The sequence below is a fragment of the Prionailurus bengalensis genome, chromosome E4 (genome assembly GCF_016509475.1).
Source record: "Prionailurus bengalensis isolate Pbe53 chromosome E4, Fcat_Pben_1.1_paternal_pri, whole genome shotgun sequence".
NCBI classification, from domain to species: Eukaryota; Metazoa; Chordata; class Mammalia; order Carnivora; family Felidae; genus Prionailurus; species Prionailurus bengalensis.
In genome coordinates, this window is record NC_057360.1 from 60,548,741 (window position 1) to 60,564,234 (window position 15,494).

The 15,494-nt window shown below is 44.7% G+C and overlaps 1 long non-coding RNA gene across 2 annotated transcripts in view; it reads right to left on the minus strand.

Moving 5' to 3' along the window:
- The window catches only part of LOC122476021, a 45,729-nt gene extending 30,933 nt beyond the window's left edge, over nucleotides 1–14,796 (minus strand). The window contains exons 1-3 of one of the 2 annotated variants that reach the window (XR_006295365.1): nucleotides 14,643–14,795; nucleotides 8,617–8,677; nucleotides 5,799–6,054 (exon numbers count right to left, since the gene is read on the minus strand). This is a non-coding gene — a long non-coding RNA (uncharacterized LOC122476021). Of the gene's footprint in view, nucleotides 1–5,798; nucleotides 6,055–8,616; nucleotides 8,678–14,642 lie in introns of those variants that run through there. The other variant, XR_006295366.1, reaches the window with a different exon arrangement.
- Nucleotides 14,797–15,494: the final 698 nt, after the last annotated feature.

The following is a 15,494-nucleotide window of genomic DNA, read 5'->3' on the forward strand; positions in this document are numbered from 1 at the left end:
TTATTATTGGCATGATATTTGCTACAGGGTTTTTTGTAGATTATCACATTAAAGAAGTTCCATTCAGTTCTTTTTTTTGCTGTGAGTTTTTCGTGAATGAGTATTGAATTTTGCCAAATGATTTCTCTGCATCTATCAAGATAACGTTTTCTCCCATGATATGATAGCATTTTCTCCCTTTTTCTATTAATGTTGTCCATTGCACTAATTAATTTTGTAGTGTTAAACTGCCTTTCCGTGTCTAAAACAATCCTACTTGGCGCTGTTAACCCCCCCTTTTATATTTCACTGTATTCTATTTGTTAATATTTTCTAAATGAATTTTGAATCTATATTTATGAGAACTATATTGGGCTATTGATTTTTCTTCCTTGAAGAGTCACTGTCCAAGTTGAGAATTAGGTTATGCTGGTATCCAAAAAGATTGGGAAATGTTCCCTCATTCTGTTTCCTGGATGTGTTTGTGCAAGAGTGGTGCTATTTTTTTTTTTTCCTTAAATGTTTGGACAAAAACTTTTCTAGCCTGAAGAATCAGGCATTAACATGTTGGGGGGTTTTTATTGCTGTTATTTTCCATGTCAGGTTGTTTTTTTATTTATACCGGGTTTCCATTTGGTGTAGGAGTAGTGAATGCTTTGGGAGTGTTTCTTTAACTTTCAAGGAACCTCTTTTCTTCTGGGCTAATGACAATTCTACCCCCAGGAAACCGGGACCTGAGAGAATCTGTCTCACTTTGGGGGCCATAAAGTCAGGAGTCGGGAGTGGGTACAAAGAAGCAGAGAGGAGTGGGCTGCAGAAAGACAGAAGGAAGAAGCAGATACATGGAAGAGAACAGGGACAAGGGACAGAGTGCAATTCCAGATGGCTGTCTGGTTCTTGGAGTCAGCTTTTTCCAGAGGCTCCATGGCCCTGGGTTCTGTGAGACATAATAGATTCCCCTTTCCTGCATAAGCTAGCTCTCGTGGTCATTGTTACTTGTCACCTAAGGAACATTAACAAGTACAGCAGCAGAAACTTGAACCCACCAGTTAGGAGAAAGCATTATTGACACATTCTCATCACAGAGGTAGTGAATCGTTAGGGTTGGGTATTGCTATGCAGAATAGACCAACAAAACAACCCTGGCTAAAATAAGATAGAACCTATTTCTGTTTGGGATAAAGTAAATTTAGAGGCAGAGAGTTCAGGGCTCATACGGCAGGTCTTCAGTTATCAGGAAACTAAAATCCTTCATCTGTCTTCTTTGCTACATTTGGCTCAAAATCCCTCCCTCGACATTGCCTCATAGTTCAATTTGGCGGCTGAAGCTCCAGCCTTCATGTTCAAGTTTCAGACCTAAAAGAAGAAAGACAGAAGGGCAGAAAGGAGCTCCAGGCTCCCCCTCAGTTGGATGGTGCTTTCTCAGAAGTTCCTCTGAACTATTCCATTTACATCTCTATCACCAGAATACAGTCAACTGGCCACTCTTTGCTGGTATAGTGTACTAAAAATGTCTTTTTTACCTGGGACATTGCTAGACCCAAAGATATAAGGGTTCCCTTGGAAAGAAGAATGGGAAAATGGAGGGCAGGTATAGAACTAAACCCCCTGCAAGCCACATGGTACATTTATGCATATCCACAAGAATATATCTAAAAGCACACGAGTCTGCTCAAGTTAGCAGAACTGGTGATCTATCAAAATTCTCCACAGCAAGTGCCATTAAGCAGGGAGAGGCGGAGAGGCCACTGGATCCATGGCCATTGTCCCTCAGGAAGGGGCTGAGGGAAGCCACAGGCATGAGGTGATAAAAATTTGCTCCCTTGTTCACAACCCAGCAGTTGTGTTAAGGGGCTTAAATTTCCCATCAGCATCATAAATTTCCTTTGAGCTACTTCCTTTGAGATATCCAATATCTCTCCTGCTTCCTCCTGTAGAGACGATGTGCGTTGTTTCTCCCAGGAAGCAGGCAAAAGGGGTTAGTTGGCAAACAGCTAAAATAAGCTCTCTAGAGGCTCTTTCAGTCTTAGACCTATGCAGTGTCCCTATGGGGCGATCTGCAGAGGAAATTCATCCTTTTGCAATCGAGCAAGAAGTCAAAGTATCTGGAAGGGTCTCTAGAGCCCCCATGCATGCTGACCAGAAGCACAAAGGTGAAAAGAGCGGAGGGAACTGGAAGAAGATGCGGAAAGAGTTGAGAAAGAGGGTCACACTCTCAAAAGGGAGCGCCATATTTTTTTAATGTCAGATCCTTGCTGCAAACTGCCGGCAATAAAAAGAAGATACCAGCTCACCTTGGGACGTGCAGATACTTCTGAATTTATGAGAAAGGACATCTGTGGAGCATGAAAAAAAAAACACATTCAAGGCAGGCAACAAGATCTGCTGTTGGAAGTTCTCTGGGCTGGGAATTGAGATTTTCCCCGGCTCAGAGTGTGGCTTTCTGCACTTTGTTCAGCCTCTGGAAACATCCTCAGTCCAACCCCACCACTGCTATGCTTTCACTGTGTGAAGCCACTCAGGCCTAGGGAGAAAGAAACTGTTTCCTCACTCACCCGAGATGCCCTTTAATCACTGGGATGCTTTCTGGAGTGGTGCTGTGGGCCATATGGTTAATCCCCAGCATTGGTCTTGTTACCAGGTTTAAGTTGGGTTGTATTTTCCCTTATCACAACTTGTGCACTGGCACGGTTTTCCGGAGGTTATGGTGTTTAAGCATTATTTGTGAAACATGCATAATCTTAATTACATTTCAAGAAAACCTCAGGACTTCTCAGAAGCAGACATGAATTCTGGAAAAGAGAAATAATTGCAATTTTCTCTTCTAGCCGAGTGTCAAAACTTTCTATAATGGATAAACACACGGGCTCTGGGGTCAGAGCACATGAATTCAAATCTGAACTCTATCACTTAGCTGCTGTGTGCCTTTGGACAAGATATTTGGTTTCTGCGTCTCTGTTGACATATAGTAGTATTAATGCAAGGGTTCAAAGCAGAACTCTCAGGGACGCCTGGGTGGCTCAAGTCAGGTAAGCCTCGGACTTCGGCTCCGGTCATGATCTTACAGTTCGTGAGTCCAAGCCCCTGGTCGGGGTCTGTGCTGACAGCTCAGAGCCTGGAGCCTGCTCCGGACTCTGTGTCTCCTTCTCTCTCTGCCCCTCCCCTGCTCACGTTCTGTCTCTCTCTGCCTCTCAAAAATAAACAAACATGAAAAACAATGAACAATAAAGCTCATTACAAAGCAGAACTCTTAAAACAATGCTGGCTCTCTATAAATATCAGCTGTTATTGTGAATTATCAGGATATCATTTACTGCTCAACAAGATCACTGTCCAAATGGGTCTCCTCGAGACCCTCTTACGCCCACCCATCCGGAGAGTGACACACATTTGATCCACACACTTCTTTAGTTACTATTAAGAATTCCTGGGTAATAATTCCTGTTTTTTCCACACTCCTGACAAGCCCTTTCTCTTACCTGAGAAAAATGTAAAGCTCGATCTTAAGAGACAGTCACAGTGTTACGGGCTGAATGTTTGTGCCTCAAAGGTCATAGGTTGAAGCTTAATTCCCAAGGTGATGGTACTAGGGGGTGAGGCCTTGGGGAGCTCGTGAGGTCATGAGGGTGGATCGATGTCCTCATAAAAGAGGCCTCAGACACCTCTCTTGCCCTTTCTGCCGCGTGAGGTCACAGTGAGAAGACAGCCATCTATATACCAGGAAGCAGGCTTGTCGTAGACACTGAATCTGCCAGCACCTTGGTCTTGGACTTTCAGCCCCCAAAACTGTGAGAAATAAATATTGACTGTTTCGGCCTCCTGGTATATGGTATATATATATATTTTTTTTTTTTAATTTTTTTTTCAACGTTTTTTATTTATTTTTGGGACAGAGAGAGACAGAGCATGAACGGGGGAGGGGCAGAGAGAGAGGGAGACACAGAATCGGAAACAGGCTCCAGGCTCCGAGCCATCAGCCCAGAGCCCGACGCGGGGCTCGAACTCACGGACCGTGAGATCGTGACCTGGCTGAAGTCGGACGCTCAACCGACTGCGCCACCCAGGTGGCCCTATATTTTTTTTTTTACAGAAGCCTGAACAGACTGAGACAAACAATTACTTTTAAGCGCCCATGAGATCCTTTCAGCCTCCCCGATCCCTGGTACTCTTGGCTGTGGCAATGGCCGCCCTGGTTTCATGCTTTACAAGTTGAAGCAGGTTTGTTCATGCCCGGAGCCCTCTGTGCTGCTTCCTTTCACTTCCTGCCTCGGGACTTCTTTGTTGTTGCTGAAACATAAGCCACCAAGAAGCACCAGGTTCAGTCCCCAGTGAGATGGCCCTGTGTCTAACGGGAGAAGGGAGCCAGCAGGTGGACCCTTCTCCCTTCTTCCACCGAGATGGAGTATCCTAAGAAGCAACTACTCACGTGGTGCCTCCGGAGATGGTTCCGGGAGACCCAGCAGTCAGTTGGTCAGTTGCCCCTGACACCGAGAGCTTGGACACCCCTCGAATCGCCTCCTCCTCCTGCCCTGTCCTGCCCCATTTTCCCTCCCTTTTGCTTCTGGGGGACTGCACTTTTAATAACGTGGTAACACTTAGGCTTTTGACTGATGCTCTGCTTTCTGGGGAACCCAGGCTACAGCAAAATCTACAGTTTTTAATTGTAAGTAAGATTGGTTCCTTTTAAAACTACACTCATCTGGCTAAAATGAACAAATCAGAAGACTGTAGACGCTGGCGAGGAGGTGAAGAAATGGGAACCCTCTTGCCCTGTTGGTGGGACTGCAAACTGGTGCAGCCGTTCTGGAAAACAGTGTGGAGCTTCCTCAAAAAATTAAAAATAGACCTACCCTATGACCCAGCAGTAGCACTGTTAGGAATTTACCCCAGGGATACAGGAGTGCTGATGCATAGGGGCACGTGTACCCCAATGTTTATAGTAGCACTTTCAAGAAAAGCCAAATTCTGGAAAGGGCCTAAATGTCCATCAACCGACGAATGGATAAAGAAGTTGTGGTTTATGTATACAATGGAATACTACTTGGCAATGAGAAAGAATGAAATCTGGCCATTTGTAGCAACGTGGTTGGAACTGGAGAGTGTTATGCTAAGTGAAGTAAGTCAGGCAGAGAAAGACAGACACCATATGTTTTCACTCATATGTGGATCCTGAGAAACTTAACAGAAGACCGGGGGGAGGGGGAGGGGGGAAAAGTTACAGAGGTGGAAGGAGGCAAACCATAAGAGACTCTTCAATACTGAGAACAAACTGAGGGTTGATGGAGGTTGGGGGAGAGGGGAGAGTGGGTGATGGGCATTGAGGAGGGCACCTGTGGGGACGAGCACTGGGTGTTGTATGGAAACCAATTTGACAATAAGTTATATTTAATATAACAAAAATAAAACAACGTATTATTGAATGAAAATGTATGGCAAGTTGGTGCCAAATGTTTTCAAAACTGAACCTAGCACAGAAGATGTGGGGCTGTCAGAACTTTTACACATTTTTATTGGGAGTATCAATTGGTACAAGCGCTTAGAGAACAGTTTGGTTGAGTCTATTTAAGTTCTGCATCTGCATACCCCAATGCTAGGTGTATACTCTTCCCCCAAATGTATGTATGTGCACAAAAAGATATGTACAAGAATGTTGACAGCAGTATTCTTTGTGATAGCTAAAAATTAGAGCAACACCTAAATGTCCATGAATAGCAGAATGCATGGATAAATTATTGTCTATTACTATACTGGAATACTCTACAGCAAAGAGAATGAACAAACGGCAGGCAGCATAATGTTGGGAGAAATACAAAATACTATATGTCATAAGAGTTTATTAATATAACGTCCTGGAACAGTAAAAACTAGTCTATAGAGTTAGGAGTCAGAACAGGATTAACCTTTGGGAGAAGAGTAGGAGATAGCGATTCAGAAGGGGCAAGATGATTGACTTTGAGGTCCTGGAAATGTTCTGTTGTTTTGATGTGGGTAATTATCTTTAAATAATCCAATTGTTCATTGTGATTATTTACTGGTCTTCATATGTATGATTCGTGTACTTTTTTGTTTGTGTAGCTAGATAAAAAAGAGTTCTAAAATTAAAAAAGAAAATAAAACTACACTCATTTATTTTACGTGTGCATATTAGAAGCTCCTATCCTGTGTGCATTGATTCTTTAGAGTGGTTTGAATCTTGATACCCATAGATTTCTTCCTTGGAAGTTCCAGAGATTCTTTAAGAGTAATTTTTTCTCGGGGTGCCTGGGTGGCTCAGTTGGTTAAGAGTCCAACTTCAGCTCAGGTCATGATCTCACAGTTCCTGAGTTCGAGCCCTGCATCAGTCTCTCTGCTATCAGCACAGAGCCCACCTGGGATCTTTTGTCTCCCTCTCTCTCTGCTCCTCCCCTGCTCATGCTCACTCTCTCTCTCAAAAATAAACATTTTTTGAATATATTTTTTTCTCTGCAGAAGATGAAGAAATCTTATACACAGAGCCACCCCAGTGTCATAGCCCAGACTAAGGATCCGAGAAAGGTCATCTCCAGTCCTGGCCAAAAGCTATCATCCTTAATTGCATCCAAAATACCTAGCGCACTTTCAAGGTTATTTGTCTTCGAGACTTCATCACTTTGCTCTGCCAAACATCTAACAGTTTCAGATCTATTTCTGCAAAAGACGTTAGGTATGCCTACGTTCTCTACTGCCCTTATGTTAATAGGCTGGGCTACATTTCTTTAATCTCTCTGCCCCCCACCCTCACTCCTTGCAACCAATTCCAGGACCTCCCCCCATCTGCTATCACATAATGCTTTCAGCATTTACACACTGTTATTTATACATACTGAGTGTGACATGTAATGTGATATGATATGAATTTGACTGAGGTGTATTGGGGCTCCCTAAATAAGCCTTAGCTCAATATTATTCACCAGGAAGCTATTTATTATTGAATTATGTTTATAGACTGTAAGCCTATATGACAAAACAATACCTGCTAAAAGACCCAGCATGTTTTAATAGCTCTTTACTTTCTCTTCTTTCCCTCCTGCTGCTCTCCTTTCTCATCACACCCATTTTTTTCCCCTCTTACAGGGTGGTTAACTCTTGAGAAAGAGAGCACCCCTATTTCTCCTCTCTCTGGATTTGTCCTGCCTTTCCTTTAGTGATGGGAACAAATTTGCAATGATGTGGGAGAATAGTTTGATGTACCGCCCTACCACCTTCCTTGGTATGTAGTTCTCCCACCTTCCTCCCTCCCCGACTCAGACAGCAGTGAAGTATTCTTTACTCCCCACCCAGGATGCAAAAGGGCAAGGAAAAAGGGAGAAAAGTTCAAGCTAGGCTTTGGTTCTCTTAAATAGATACTGTGTGATGGACCGAGTGTCCTCAAAATTCCTAGCTTGAAATCCTAACTCCCAATGTGGTGAAAGTAGTGGGGCCTTCAGGAGGTGACTAGATTTTGAGGGCGGAGACCTCATGAGTGGGATTAGTCCCTTCTAAGAGAGACCCTGGAGAGCTCCTTCACCCCTCCTGCCATACAAGGACACGGTCTGTGAACAAGGAAGTAAGCTCTCACCAGACACCGATTCGCCAGCATGTTGGTCTTAGAATTCCTAGCTTCCAGAAGAGTGAGAAATAAATTTTTGTTGTTTATAAGCAGCCTACACTGTAGTAGTTTGTTATAGAAGCCTGAACAAATGAAGACATACCTTTCAAATTCATTATTTGGGGGTGGGGGGAAGATTGAGGATGTTGAATTCTGGGCAACTGGCTTTTCAGGAATTAAAGTAAGATCCTTAAAGCTATAGGGAATAAAAATTATGTCTATCAATTGATTTAAAAGATATATGGAACCTACTTGCCCTCATAGAGGACACCTAATGTCCTTGGGAAGAGAACGGGGAGCCAGAGAGGAGGACAGAATTAGACATTACTCTAGGTCCCTAGGAAGCATCTCTGCATCCCATTCACCCCTACTCTTTCTCCTCAGGATGTGAAGTCACACCCCTTAAAAGCTTTCTTGAAGTATCCAACTGCCATAGCAGAGGAAAAAGAAGAAGAAGAAGAAGAAGAAGAAGAAGAAGAAGAAGAGAGGACTCTGCAATCACCTATCAATTTTCCTGTGATCCCATAGTAGTTTGGAGCAATAATTGATGTTGTCTTAGATGCTTCTTGAGAGAATCTTTGAAGTAGCATAAAGAGAGTCAGCAGACCTGAAGAGGCCTTGTGGTTGGGTTCTGGGGAGGCTATGGCATGCCTCCCATGGACCAATGACAAGATTAAACACCACCATGGATGCCAGGGGAGGTTATAGATGCCATGGACTAGGTGAGTGGTCTGAGGAATCGTAGCCACTGTGTATATTAATTGGAATTATTAAAAAGGAGCATGCTTCAAAGGCTTATGATGGGTTGAAGAGCTATTAAGTGCCCAAGATAGTCATTCTCACTGAACATTGAAACTTTAGCAGATCTATCGTGGGGCTAGAGGCTAAGTCCCCTTCTCTTATTTCCTTGGAGTCCCCTCAACCATCTAGTATGTCACCCACACCCACCATTTACAACCAGCACCATAATAGAAATAGGTAGAGAAGTCACTGGCCTTAAGGAATTTAGAATCCCCTGTTTAACAGCTCACCTTTCCCTTGCTAGAAGACTGTGTGCTGTCTCTCCATGGTGCCTCTCTTCAGCTTATTCTTCTGTAAAAGGAGAGAATAATATTTGCATCCTATTTATAGAAAGATGGAAATAAATTAGGTGAGCATATGGGCTTTAATGGACTCTGAGTTCTTTGGGAAAAGTTGCTGACCAAGGACGTACACTTTTTTTTAACTGACCATTGCACATAGAATCAGTTCTTTAACACCACAGTGTCCTTCCTTTTTTTTTTTCCTACAAGATGTCATGTCATGTCTTTGCAAGACTTCCAGTGAACAGGAGGGCTCATCAATTTCAACCTAAAGCTATTAAAATGTTACTTTGTTAGCAATAATTAAGGTGTGCAGCCAGGACTCCCTATAGATCACACTTGAAGGCACAGTCATATTTTTCTCCTATTGCTCCTCAGGTGTCTTAAATTGTCAGGTAGTCAGGGGAGGGGGGGTAACTGGGAGCTGGGCAGGAAAGGAGAGAGGGACGAAGATGCTTGCCTTACAAATAAAGGTAGAAACAATAAGAGTCTTTTTCGTTGAGCCAACCTTCTCATAAGAGTTGTCTAAGACATTTTTTTTCCAGGTTTAATCTGTTGAAATGCTTCTAATAAAAATCTGTCTGATCAAAAACATTTCTTAATTAGACTTTTTAAGTCATCAAAGACTCTCACTAAAATTTCCCTTTGACTTTGGCTGACAACATATCTGACAGGCTATGAATTCTATAGCAATGGCACCAAGAAACATCACGTCATCTCCACCATGTTTTATTCGTGGGCTTGCTTTCTTCCACGGAATGAATCTTCATCTGTACAAGAAAACGCTGCTCGTTGGCTGTTTTCTTTCTGTGCTCTTGGCCAGCCCACTCCACCCTATCTTCTGACATTCCAGAAAGATCATAGTCCCTTGGAAGTTTGTCAAAGTAATTTGCCTATAGAAAAATTAGCTTGCACAAAATTTTGAGGACATAGGGTATGGAAGGGAAGGCTAGTTTGGAACTCAAGCCATGGGCAAGCACTAGAAGCAAAAGAGACTTGGACTTTGAAGCCTGATGAATAGAGCTAGCTGTCTAGTATGGGTGAAATGCATTCTTACGTTTTTGTTACTCACCCTGCCTGGGTCCATAAGGACTGTAAAGTATTTACCACCCTGTGCATTGGAGAGGTTTTTGATCACAAAAGAGATCCAGAGCCTGCTTTTATGAACTGATGGTCTAGAAGTTTGATGCAGTGGAAATAGCTTCAAACTTGGAGATGAGAGACCTAGGTTTTATTAATTATGTGACTTTGACCTCAACATCTAAAGACTTTCTTTCCGATGAAGGAGTCAAATGGAGACACCTCCTACCTCTGAGTATTGTTATGAGGTGAAAGAACATTATAGACAATAAAGTGCTACACCAATGTTGTTTTTGCTGAGTTCTTTAGTAGACTGGATTCCTGACCCCAATTCTTCACCCTTCCCTGGATCCATGACCTTGGTCATAAGTCTCACTTTGGCAATGGAATGTGGACATATACTCTATCAGCGGCCAATTCCTCACCTAAGCCTTAAGAGAGGTTGCACATTTCTGCCCTCCCTCTTGTGCCTCTGCCATTGTCCTATGTAGCTGATGGTCCAAGAAGGATGAGAGATCTAATCTGCAAATTAGAGCAATGGTTCTTGAACTTTAGCATCAGAATCACCTGGAAAGCTCATTAAAACACAGATTGGTTCAGTTGTTCTCAGAAGTAACTAACTTCCTTTCTCCCTCCCTCTCTCCCTTCCTTCCTTCCTTCCTTCCTTCCTTCCTTCCTTCCTTCCTTCTTTCCTTCCTTCTCTATTTTTCTTTCTTTCTCTTTTTTTGTTTTTTCTTTCCTTCCTTTCTTCCTTCCTTCTTTCCTTCCTTACCTTTCTCTCTTTCTGTCTGTCTTTTCCTTCCTTCCTTCCTTCCTTCCTTCCTTCCTTCCTTCCTTCCTTCCTTCTCTATCTTTCTCTCTTTCTGTCTGTCTTTTCCTTCCTTCCTTCCTTCCTTCCTTCCTTCCTTCCTTCCTTTCTTCCTTCTCTATTTTTCTCTTTCTGTCTGTCTTTTCCTTCCTTCCTTCCTTCCTTCCTTCCTTCCTTCCTTCCTTCTTCCCTCCCTCCCTCCCTCCCTTCTATCCATCCTCCTTTCTTTCCATCCTTCATTTCTTCCTCCTTTTCTACCCCACTCCCAGTGTGTATCACAGGTCATATTATGTTCTAAAACAGTCCAAAAAGAGCAACTCCAGCCCATCCCCAAATGCAACTGAATTTAAAATTCACTGTCAAACCTGTTTCTAAAGACCAGAGCAACTGAGCCCAGCCTGTATCGGCCAACCTCCGGACAGCCTGAGGAGATGTGAGCAACATAAATGCTTATTGCTGCACGTCCCTGAGATCCTGTGGTTGTTACACAGCAATAGCTGACCAATGTAAGTAATTGCTCAGACAGATTGCGAATTACAGAATATATGTTTGTCTTCTCAGTAACATGGCTTCTCAAAGAGAGGTAAGTGACAGCTGCTGAATCATGAGGAGGCTGCAGGACAGTCTTTAACATGCCATTTATCAGTGATCTTTCTCAGGGAAACCCCAACATTTCTGCACCCCAACATTTATCAAGTTTTCCCCCACTCCTTTCTGCTCCCGACTCTATCTCCCTGCTCCAAGTGATCCTGGGAACTCATGAAACATGCCTCAGAAGCAGGTTGAAGATGAACTCTAAACACAGCCATACTAGCCACCAATGGAGTGAGCTTCTCCTATTGGTCTATTTTAGAACACGACGTGACCTACCATCCAGAGATGATGCACATACTGAGAGAGACAAGGGAGGGAAAGAGGAAGGATGAACTTGCAGGGCCCCTTGGAGTCTGATGAACTCTCTCTGTTCAATGACCCACAGATGCAGTTTTTACAAACCTCCCTGAGTGTCTGCTTGGGGGACAAGGGGGACCAAAGGACTGCATCTGTCCCTCTAGCTCCATTTTGTGTTTGATAACTGTTCATCCAGTGGGCACAGGGAACAGATAACGTCCCCCTCCATATGATAAGCTCCTCAAGGGTAGGGATCTTTGTGTTGTTCACTGACATAACTCAAAAACCCACAGAAGTGGTGGTGTACTGGGCATTCAATAACTATTTTTTGAATTGAAATTGAATTGAATTGCCTGGAGGCCATGATATGGACAATATCTGGGAGCAGCATGTTGCCGGGCAGATGGGCCACTCCTGCCGTCCCCAGCAAGCTGGTCATGCTGGCTCTCAGTTCCCAGTACCCACCGCCCTGCAATACTATGACACCCGATCACAGGAGCCACGTGTTCCATTTACTATATTTAGCGACGTCTTTCTCTCTTAAATCCTTTTCATTAACTGGCTCATTTCCCACTCAGCTTCATTTCCTTTAAGTCTACACCCCTCCATTGTTTCTTACCATAATACCATTATCTCTTGGCCATTCTGGAGTTTTTTGCTGTTTATAGGAATATTTAGTTTGCTCTTTTCAACAACATCGCAGTGGAGATGTTATAGAAATTTTACACCTTTGGAAACTGAGGCACAGAGAAGATGAGTAATTTGCAGGATGGAGGGGAGACTTGAATTCCCCAAGAGGACCGTCCTCCCCGCTGCTCCATGATGCCTGGAGGGTGTTTGGTGCCTTTCTGAGCCAGCGTTAGATGCAGGCAGTGAATCTGATAAAGCCTATCTAGGTGTCTAGGACTATGATGTGGAATGCTAACTCCTATATTCCATCAGGGCAACGAGAAATTCACAGACTTCTAGATGACTCTGCAACCTGCAAAGCACCTTCATGTGCACAGTCTCGTTTGAGAGTGAAGGACTCTCCCTGGTTCGGGTGATGCCTTTTCTTGGTAGATTTCCTGCAGTTCTGTAAGGAAAAAAAAGCACGCCCAGCATCAGCGTGATAAATAATGTTCTATCGATGCAGCTGCTTTCCCAGGACAGCAACCCCTCGCACTGAGCTGAGCTGTGGCCCTGAAGAAGCCAAGATGATTCTCTGGGTCTCAAATTGACGTCTGGAAGTGGGATCATGGAAAATGGAGCCAGAGAAAGGAAGAAGAAGCAGCGAGAATGGGACATCTCCTCACCATGGAGGCAAATGCTGACGGGAGCACGCACAGTAAAATATTTTACTACGAAGCAGAATTACTCCAAAGACTGATGGGCCCGCTCGCGAGACCCACTCACATTTATGAAGGTCATAAGTTACAGACGCCCAGCCCGCTCGCAGGAGCACAGCCGTCACCTTTTATGGGTGAAACTTCCTGCAATATATTAAACTCTCCAGAAAACAGACAAGGGGTTTATGGCAAACGATAACTTTAATGCCTAGAAACCATTCGGTGATTTGGGGAGGATTATTAGTAACAAGGGCAAGATGCTGAGTCGTTTCCAGGCACCAGGCCCTGGCTCTCCTGCTGGCTCAAGCCAACCCTCTCTTCTCTGCATCCCAACCAGAAACGTGGACCCCGAGTCGCACCTGGGGTGAGAGGGAGTGTGAGTAGGAAGTGTGCTGAGGAGGGCGGACTGTTATGGGCTGAAAAGAATTATATTTGAGGAGAAGAAGTGCCTGATGGGAATCCTTAAGTTGCAGCCCAGACTGTCGCCGGAGATCTATACAGGACGGGTGGCCAGGAGACAGCTACGATCACTGCCGCTTGTTACAAGTGATAAGGAGGTACCTGTCTGTGCTCCCCATGCTTGGAGGAAGTCGTAGAAAGGCCAAGGACCGCATCATCTTAAATGCTTTGCCCTATGTGATTTAGAGGAATCTGAGAAAGTCCTCCCCATCAAAGTCCTATCCCTCCGACTCGGTTTATTCCACGCCTGGCTCACAAAAGCATGGAACAGCGAGCCGATGGATACTGTCAGTCGGCAGAGGGGTCGCAGGAAGCTGGGCCAGCAGATCTGAGCACCTTGGAGTCGGCAAAAGTGTCCAATGCAGGGAGTCAGATGGGCAGCTCCTTCCCGCACGAGACATCCGTCCCGCGGTCGGGGTCGAGAGGGGCCAGAGCACTGGACAAGGAGTCGGGTGTGTTTGAAATCCCAGCCTGGGACTGCAGACATGTCACTGCTCCTGTGGGGACCTCAGTTCTATGGTCCTTTGTCTTCATAGCCTCTGACTGTGGCTTCTTCCCTGGGCTCCGGCTGAACATGGCCCAGCGGCACTCAAATGATATTTAGTTCTCCAAATAGTACTTAGACTTTTTTGTTTTCCCCATGGACCTGCTCTTAAAAAGCACGTTCAGATCATTCTTAGTGGCTGAGCATCAAATTTCTTAATTGCAGAACAGGGAAGGAAAAGAAAGGAGAAAAGCAGAAAGTGTTCCACAGTGAGAATACAGGGTCCTGGATTCTAGTTCTCACGGAGCCCTGAACGGTGTGCATACCTTCCCACACTGAACTTGCATTTCTTCCTCTATAAACTCAATGGGACCAGGGGCACCTGGGTGGCTCAGTCGGTTGAGCGTCTGACTTCGGCTCAGGTCATGATCTTAGAGTCCGTGAGTTTGAGCCCCGTGTCAGGCTCTGTCCTGACAGCTCAGAGCCTGGAACCTGCTTTGGATGCTGTGTCTCCCTCTCTCTCTGCCCCTCCCTTGCTCATGCTCTCTCTCCTCTCTCTCTCTCTCTCAAAAGTAAATCAACACTAAAAATTTTTTTAAATAAAATAAAAAAACAAACTCAATAGGACCAGATAATAATTGCTTACATTTATGACTGCTTCCTATGTACCAGCCACTATCCTAAGTGCTTCACAAGCACAAATGTATCTAATCCTCACAATTCTATGGGGTAGAGATTATTGTTACACCTACTTTACAGATGGGGAGATCAAGGCATATAGGGGCTAGTAACCTGTCCAAGGTCTTACAGGGAGTAAGCGGCAGAGCTGAGATTTAAAACTCAAGCAGTCTGTCTTCAGAATCTAACTTTATGCAGCTGTGATTCTTTTTTGAAGCTGAATAAAAGTTCTAAGGAAACAACAAACCTTTCACGATTTTCGGGAACCTTCGGATGGGGTCCATTTCACCTAACTCTGACCATATGGAGACAGGCGGACCCTCTGCACTAGCTCAGCAGGTTCACAAGCACGTGTGTCCAAATGTGTCATCCGTGAAGCTTCTAGAACATTCAGCTTCCAGACTTTCTTGTACGGATTGTGACCTCACAGTTATGGGCAAGTCCCAGGATGCCGTATTTGTATCCGATGTCAGAGGATGTCGTTGGAGGACCATGACTTTCTGAGAAACACTGCTCTAAAGTATCTCTGGGTATTTTCGGAGGCTCTTTCAGGAGTGAGGGACAGGGGAATGGGTAGACAGAGGAATGTCTTTGAAGAGCTCACCATCCTGTTAGAGAGAAAACCCAACATAGAGATGTTACGATGACAAGGTGGCCTGGGATATTTTCACCTTCCCCACCGGGCTGTGACTCTTTTCCACCCATCCACGTAAGACTCGAGTTCCATTTTGAGTACTTTGGGACAAGGGTAGCCTCTCTGTTCCCAGGACGTTCGGCTCTCAGCACTGTCCTGGGCCTCACCGGCAGCTCCGGGACCAGAGTTCAGGGGCGGGGTAGACATGAAGCCCACTCTACTGCCTTCGCCACCTGTGAGGGCAAGAGAAAAGGGCCACTGCAAAGCCATTTGCACCCCGAGCGGCAGCCTTTAGCCAGGGTGGGTGCTTCCTGGTCCCCTCTGCTTAGGGAAGGATCCAGACAGACTATGACCTGTTTCTTTCTCCTATTTATGAAGGAGAGGTTGTCCTTGTGGTTGCTCACGGACACTCGAATATTCCTTCCGCTTCCCTCCACTGCGCGTGTGGGAGAAAACGCACGCGGG